Genomic DNA, 6,655 nt, shown 5'->3' with positions numbered 1-6,655 from the left:
TCAACCCGGTAAGAACCCTTCTTTTTTACCGGGTTGAATTACCGGGTCATGCAACCCGCTAATTCACAATTGGACCTTTCACATCGCACACGGACCCGTTTCGACACGGCAATATGCCGCGTCGGTACCGGGTTTTCAGTGCGATGTGAAAGGGGTATAAATAACTGTAATTTCAAGTTTATGTAACTACTGGTTAAAATACCTTTATTAAAATCTCATACACTATGTTAAATGTACAGTAAATATATGAACTAAATGTAATGTATGTGTGCATGTTTTCAACAATGTATATATATTTTGGAGTGTTGGTGACATTGTGCATGTCGGATGTTATTGATGGCAGTGGACTTTAGTGCTGCACGCTGCGGATGTACATTTCACAGTCATTGGTGACAGTTGAAGAGATGGGCGGAGTGATACAGCTGGGAGTGATTTGTCCAGTCAGAGAAAGAGGGGCGGAGTGAGAGGGAAAGAGAGAAGTATGAGGTACCTGTAAGGACTGTCCTGTACCTCAGAGGGAGAGTTGTGAGGTACCTGGTGTAAGCGAGGAAGAAAGAGAGAGGTGAGGCATTGCTGTGTGCCTGCAGCCGGAGCTGAACCCTGCTGGTCGGCTGGCAAAGAGGAGGCAATGGAGGAGGACAGAATAAAGTAGCCATCCAGAGGTGTATTAAGAGAGGAGGGGACCCACATGCAGCCTCCGTCGTGGGCCCACTACAGGGGGCCGTGAGCTCCGCATACACTGCACCAATTATAGAAACTCCTATGTAGCCATCCCTTTAGAGAAGTAGCCACATAAGGACTCATTGGAGGGGGCTGAACGGAGGTGGAACAAGGGTGTTACCCCCACAGAGAGAGAGAGGAGAGGGAGTGTTCAGTCCTTATTGTGGTGCATGGACTGGGGGAGGAGTAGTGGGGGTCATCCTGCAGCAGCAACGCAAGCAGCTCAGCTAGCGAAGGAGCGGAACCATTACAGTCAGTCTGCCTCAAGGGGGTGAGATCTGCACAAACATTACCACACCCTCACCCCTGGCAGAACTCTTATCATCAAATAACACTGGCACTACTGTACTGTTCTAATGCTGGTCATACACCAGACCAACTTTTCTCCAACCCTCCAACTTATCAGCCCAACTAAAACGGTGCCCCACACACATCTAACCAACTTTTCATCAGACCACACAGCCTGCAAACTTTTTTTCTCTGACGTCCTAGTGGATGCTGGGAACTCCGTAAGGACCATGGGGAACAGCGGCTCCGCAGGAGACTGGGCACAAAAAGAAAAGCTTTAGGACTACCTGGTGTGCACTGGCTCCTCCCCCTATGACCCTCCTCCAAGCCTCAGTTAGATTTTTGTGCCCGACCGAGCAGGGTGCAATCTAGGAGGCTCTCCTGAGCTTCTTAGAAAAAGTTAGTTTTAGGTTTTTTATTTTCAGTGAGACCTGCTGGCAACAGGCTCACTGCATAGAGGGACTAAGGGGAGAAGAAGCGAACCTGCCTGCTTGCAGCCAGCTTGGGCTTCTTAGGCTACTGGACACCATTAGCTCCAGAGGGACCGAACACAGGCCCAGCCTCGGAGTCCGGTCCCAGAGCCGTGCCGCCGGCCCCCTTACAGAGCCAGAAGCAAGAAGAGGTCCGGAAAATCGGCGGCAGAAGACATCTGTCTTCACCAAGGTAGCGCACAGCACTGCAGCTGTGCGCCATTGCTCCTCATGCACACCACACACTCCGGTCACTGAGGGTGCAGGGCGCTGGGGGGGGGGGCGCCCTGAGCAGCAATATAAACACCTTGGCTGGCAAAAATACATCACATATAACCCCCAGGGCTATATGGATGTATATTAACCCCTGCCAGATTCCAGAAAAAAGCGGGAGAAAAGTCCGCCGAGAAGGGGGCGGAGCCTATCTCCTCAGCACACTGGCGCCATTTTCCCTCACAGCTCCGCTGGAAGGACGTCTCCCTGACTCTCCCCTGCAGTCCTGCACTACAGAAAAGGGTAAAACAAGAGAGGGGGGGGGGGGCACTAATTAGGCGCAGTATAATATAAACAGCAGCTATAAAGGGAAAAACACTCTGTATAGTGTTATCCCGGTATATATATAGCGCTCTGGTGTGTGCTGGCATACTCTCCCTCTGTCTCCCCAAAGGGCTAGTGGGGTCCTGTCCTCTATCAGAGCATTCCCTGTGTGTGTGCTGTGTGTCGGTACGGCTGTGTCGACATGTATGAGGAGGAAAATGATGTGGAGGCGGAGCAATTGCCTGTAGTGGAGATGTCACCGCCTAGGGGGTCGACACCTGAGTGGATGGGCTTATGGAAGGAATTACGTGAAAGTGTCAGCTCTTTACAAAAGAAGTTTGATGACATGGGACAGCCGGCTACTCAGCTGGTGCCTGTCCAGGCGTCTCAAAGACCATCGGGGGCTCTTAAATGCCCGCTATCACAGATGGCAGATACAGACGCCGACACGGATACTGACTCCAGTGTCGACGATGAAGAGACGAATGTGACTTCCAGTAGGGCCACACGTTACATGATTGAGGCAATGAAAAATGTTTTACACATTTCTGATAGTACAAGTACCGTTAAAAAGGGTATTATGTTTGGTGAGAAAAAACTACCTGTAGTTTTTCCTGCATCTGAGGAATTAAATGAAGTGTGTGAGGATAAAGCGCTCACACGCTTGTCTAAACAGGTGGCACTGCCGTCTCCTGATACGGCCGCCCTTAAGGAACCTGCTGACAGAAAGCAGGAGAATATCCTAAAATGTATATACACTCACACGGGTGTTATACTGCGACCAGCAATCGCCTCAGCCTGGATGTGCAGTGCTGGGGTGGCGTGGTCGGATTCCCTGACTGAAAATATTGATAGGGACAGTATATTGCTGACTATAGAGCATTTAAAAGATGCATTTTTATATATGCGTGATGCACAGAGGGATATTTGCCGACTGGCATCAAGAGTGAGTGCGCTGTCCATATCCGCCAGAAGAGGGTTATGGACGCGGCAGTGGTCAGGTGATGCTGATTCCAAAAGGCATATGGAAGTATTGCCTTATAAAGGGGAGGAGTTATTTGGGGTAGGTCTATCAGACCTGGTGTCCACGGCAACTGCTGGGAAATCCACATTTTTACCCCAGGTAGCCTCTCAACATAAGAAGACGCCGTATTATCAGGCGCAGTACTTTCGGCCCCATAAGGGCAAGAGGACAAAAGGCTCCTCATTTCTGCCCCGTGGCAGAGGGAGAGGAAAAAGGCTGCAGCAAACAGCCAGTTCCCAGGAACAGAAGTCCTCTCCAGCTTCTGCCAAGTCCTCAGCATGACGCTGGGGCTATACAAGCGGACTCAGGCACGGTGGGGGCCCGTCTCAAGAATTTCAGCGCACAGTGGGCTCACTCACAAGGGGACCCCTGGATCCTACAGATAGTATCTCAGGGGTACAAACTGGAATTCGAGACGTCTCCCCCTCGCCGTTTCCTAAAGTCTGCCTTGCCGACGTCTCCCTCCGACAGGGAGGCGGTATTGGAAGCCATTCACAAGCTGTATTCCCAGCAGGTGATAATCAAGGTACCCCTCCTGCAACAGGGAAAGGGGTATTATTCCACGCTGTTTGTGGTACCGAAGCCGGACGGCTCGGTGAGACCCATTTTAAATCTAAAATCTTTGAACACTTACGTACAGAGGTTCAAATTCAAGATGGAGTCACTCAGAGCGGTGATCGCGAACCTGGAAGGGGATTATATGGTGTCTCTGGACATCAAGGATGCTTACCTCCATGTCCCAATTTACCCTTCTCACCAAGGGTACCTCAGGTTTGTGGTACAGAACTGCCACTATCAGTTTCAGACGCTGCCGTTTGGATTGTCCACGGCACCCCGGGTCTTTACCAAAGTAATGGCCGAAATGATGATACTCCTTCGAAGGAAAGGAGTTTTAATTATCCCTTACTTGGACGATCTCCTGATAAGGGCGAGATCCAGGGAACAGTTGGTAGTCAGAGTAGCACTATCTCAAGTAGTGCTGCGGCAGCACGGTTGGATTCTCAATATCCCAAAATCGCAGCTGATCCCGACGACACGACTTCTATTCCTAGGGATAAGGTGTTTCTCCCAGAAGAGAAAGCCAGGGAGTTATCCGAGCTAGTCAAGAACCTCCTAAAACCAGGCCAAGTATCAGTGCATCAATGCACAAGGGTCCTGGGAAAAATGGTGGCTTCCTACGAAGCAATCCCATTTGGCAGATTCCACGCAAGAACATTCCAGTGGGACCTGCTGGACAAATGGTCCGGATCGCATCTTCAGATGCATCAGCGAATAACCCTGTCCCCAAGGACAAGGGTGTCTCTCCTGTGGTGGTTGCAGAGTGCTCATCTTCTAGAGGGCCGCAGATTCGGCATTCAGGACTGGGTCCTGGTGACCACAGATGCCAGCCTGCGAGGCTGGGGAGCAGTCACACAGGGAAGAAATTTCCAGGGCTTGTGGTCAAGCCTGGAGACATCACTTCACATAAATATCCTGGAGCTAAGGGCCATTTACAATGCTCTAAGCCAAGCAAGACCTCTGCTTCAAGGTCAGCCGGTGCTGATCCAGTCGGACAACATCACGGCAGTCGCCCACGTAAACAGACAGGGCGGCACAAGAAGCAGGAGGGCAATGGCAGAAGCTGCAAGGATTCTTCGCTGGGCGGAAAATCATGTGATAGCACTGTCAGCAGTGTTCATTCCGGGAGTGGACAACTGGGAAGCAGACTTCCTCAGCAGGCACAGAAGTCTTCCACATGATTGTAAACCGTTGGGAAAAACCAAAGGTGGACATGATGGCGTCCCGCCTCAACAAAAAACTGGACAGGTATTGCGCCAGGTCAAGGGACCCTCAAGCAATAGCTGTGGACGCTCTGGTAACACCGTGGGTGTACCAGTCAGTGTATGTGTTCCCTCCTCTGCCTCTCATACCCAAGGTGCTGAGAATTATACGGCGGGGAGGAGTAAGAACCATTCTCGTGGCTCCGGATTGGCCAAGAAGGACTTGGTACCCGGAACTTCAAGAAATGCTCACAGAGGACCCGTGGCCTCTACCTCTGAGAAGGGACCTGCTCCAGCAGGGACACTGTCTGTTCCAAGACTTACCGCGGCTGCGTTTGACGGCATGGCGGTTGAACGCCGGATCCTAAAGGAAAAAGGCATTCCAGACGAAGTCATCCCTACTTTGATAAAAGCCAGAAAGGATGTAACCGCAAAGCATTATCACCGCATCTGGCGGAAATATGTTGCGTGGTGCGAGGCCAAAAAGGCCCCGACGGAGGAATTTCAACTGGGTCGATTCCTGCATTTCCTGCAAGCAGGAGTGTCTATGGGCCTAAAATTAGGATCCATTAAGGTCCAGATTTCGGCCCTGTCGATTTTCTTTCAAAGGGAACTGGCTTCAGTGCCTGAAGTCCAGACGTTTGTTAAGGGAGTGCTACATATACAGCCTCCTTTTGTGCCTCCAGTGGCACCCTGGGATCTGAATGTTGTTTTGGGTTTCCTAAAATCACATTGGTTTGAACCACTCAACACTGTGGACTTAAAATATCTCACATGGAAAGTGGTCATGCTGTTGGCCCTGGCTTCGGCCAGGCGTGTGTCAGAATTGGCGGCTTTATCCTGTAAAAGCCCTTACCTGATTTTTCATACGGACAGGGCAGAATTGAGGACTCGTCCTCAATTTCTCCCTAAGGTGGTTTCAGCGTTTCACCTGAACCAGCCTATTGTGGTACCTGCGGCTACTAGGGACTTGGAGGACTCCAAGTTGCTGGACGTTGTCAGGGCCCTGAAAATATATGTTTCCAGGACGGCTGGAGTCAGAAAATCTGACTCGCTATTTATCCTGTACACACCCAACAAGCTGGGTGCTCCTGCTTCTAAGCAGACTATTGCTCGCTGGATTTGTAGTACAATTCAGCTTGCACATTCTGTGGCAGGCCTGCCACAGCCAAAATCTGTAAAAGCCCACTCCACAAGGAAGGTGGGCTCATCTTGGGCGGCTGCCCGAGGGGTCTCGGCTGTACAACTTTGCCGAGCTGCTACTTGGTCAGGGTCAAATACTTTTGTGAAATTTTACAAATTTGACACTCTGGCTGAGGAGGACCTGGAGTTTTCTCACTCTGTGCTGCAGAGTCATCCGCACTCTCCCGCCCGTTTGGGAGCTTTGGTATAATCCCCATGGTCCTTACAGAGTTCCCAGCATCCACTAGGACGTCAGAGAAAATAAGAATTTACTTACCGATAATTCTATTTCTCGTAGTCCGTAGTGGATGCTGGGCGCCCATCCCAAGTGCGGATTATCTGCAATACTTGTATATAGTTATTGTTAACTAATCGGGTTATTGTTGTTGTGAGCCATCTATCCAGAGGCTCCTCTGTTATCATGCTGTTAACTGGGTTCAGATCACAAGTTGTACGGTGTGATTGGTGTGGCTGGTATGAGTCTTACCCGGGATTCATAAATCCTTCCTTATTGTGTACGCTCGTCCGGGCACAGTATCCTAACTGAGGCTTGGAGGAGGGTCATAGGGGGAGGAGCCAGTGCACACCAGGTAGTCCTAAAGCTTTTCTTTTTGTGCCCAGTCTCCTGCGGAGCCGCTGTTCCCCATGGTCCTTACGGAGTTCCCAGCATCCAC

The 6,655-nt window shown here is 50.7% G+C and overlaps 1 long non-coding RNA gene across 1 annotated transcript in view; it reads left to right on the top strand.

The window, feature by feature from the left end:
• Positions 1 to 452: 452 nt before the first annotated feature.
• LOC134935785 (uncharacterized) overlaps positions 453 to 6,655 on the top strand; it is a 408,543-nt gene continuing 402,340 nt past the window's right edge. The window contains exon 1 of the long non-coding RNA XR_010180402.1: positions 453 to 562. This is a non-coding gene — a long non-coding RNA (uncharacterized LOC134935785). The remainder of the gene's footprint in view (positions 563 to 6,655) is intronic.

The sequence above is a fragment of the Pseudophryne corroboree genome, chromosome 6 (genome assembly GCF_028390025.1).
Source record: "Pseudophryne corroboree isolate aPseCor3 chromosome 6, aPseCor3.hap2, whole genome shotgun sequence".
NCBI lineage: Eukaryota > Metazoa > Chordata > Amphibia > Anura > Myobatrachidae > Pseudophryne > Pseudophryne corroboree.
Note: the sequence above shows the minus strand (reverse complement) of the source record. Positions and strands in the feature narration are given on the sequence as shown.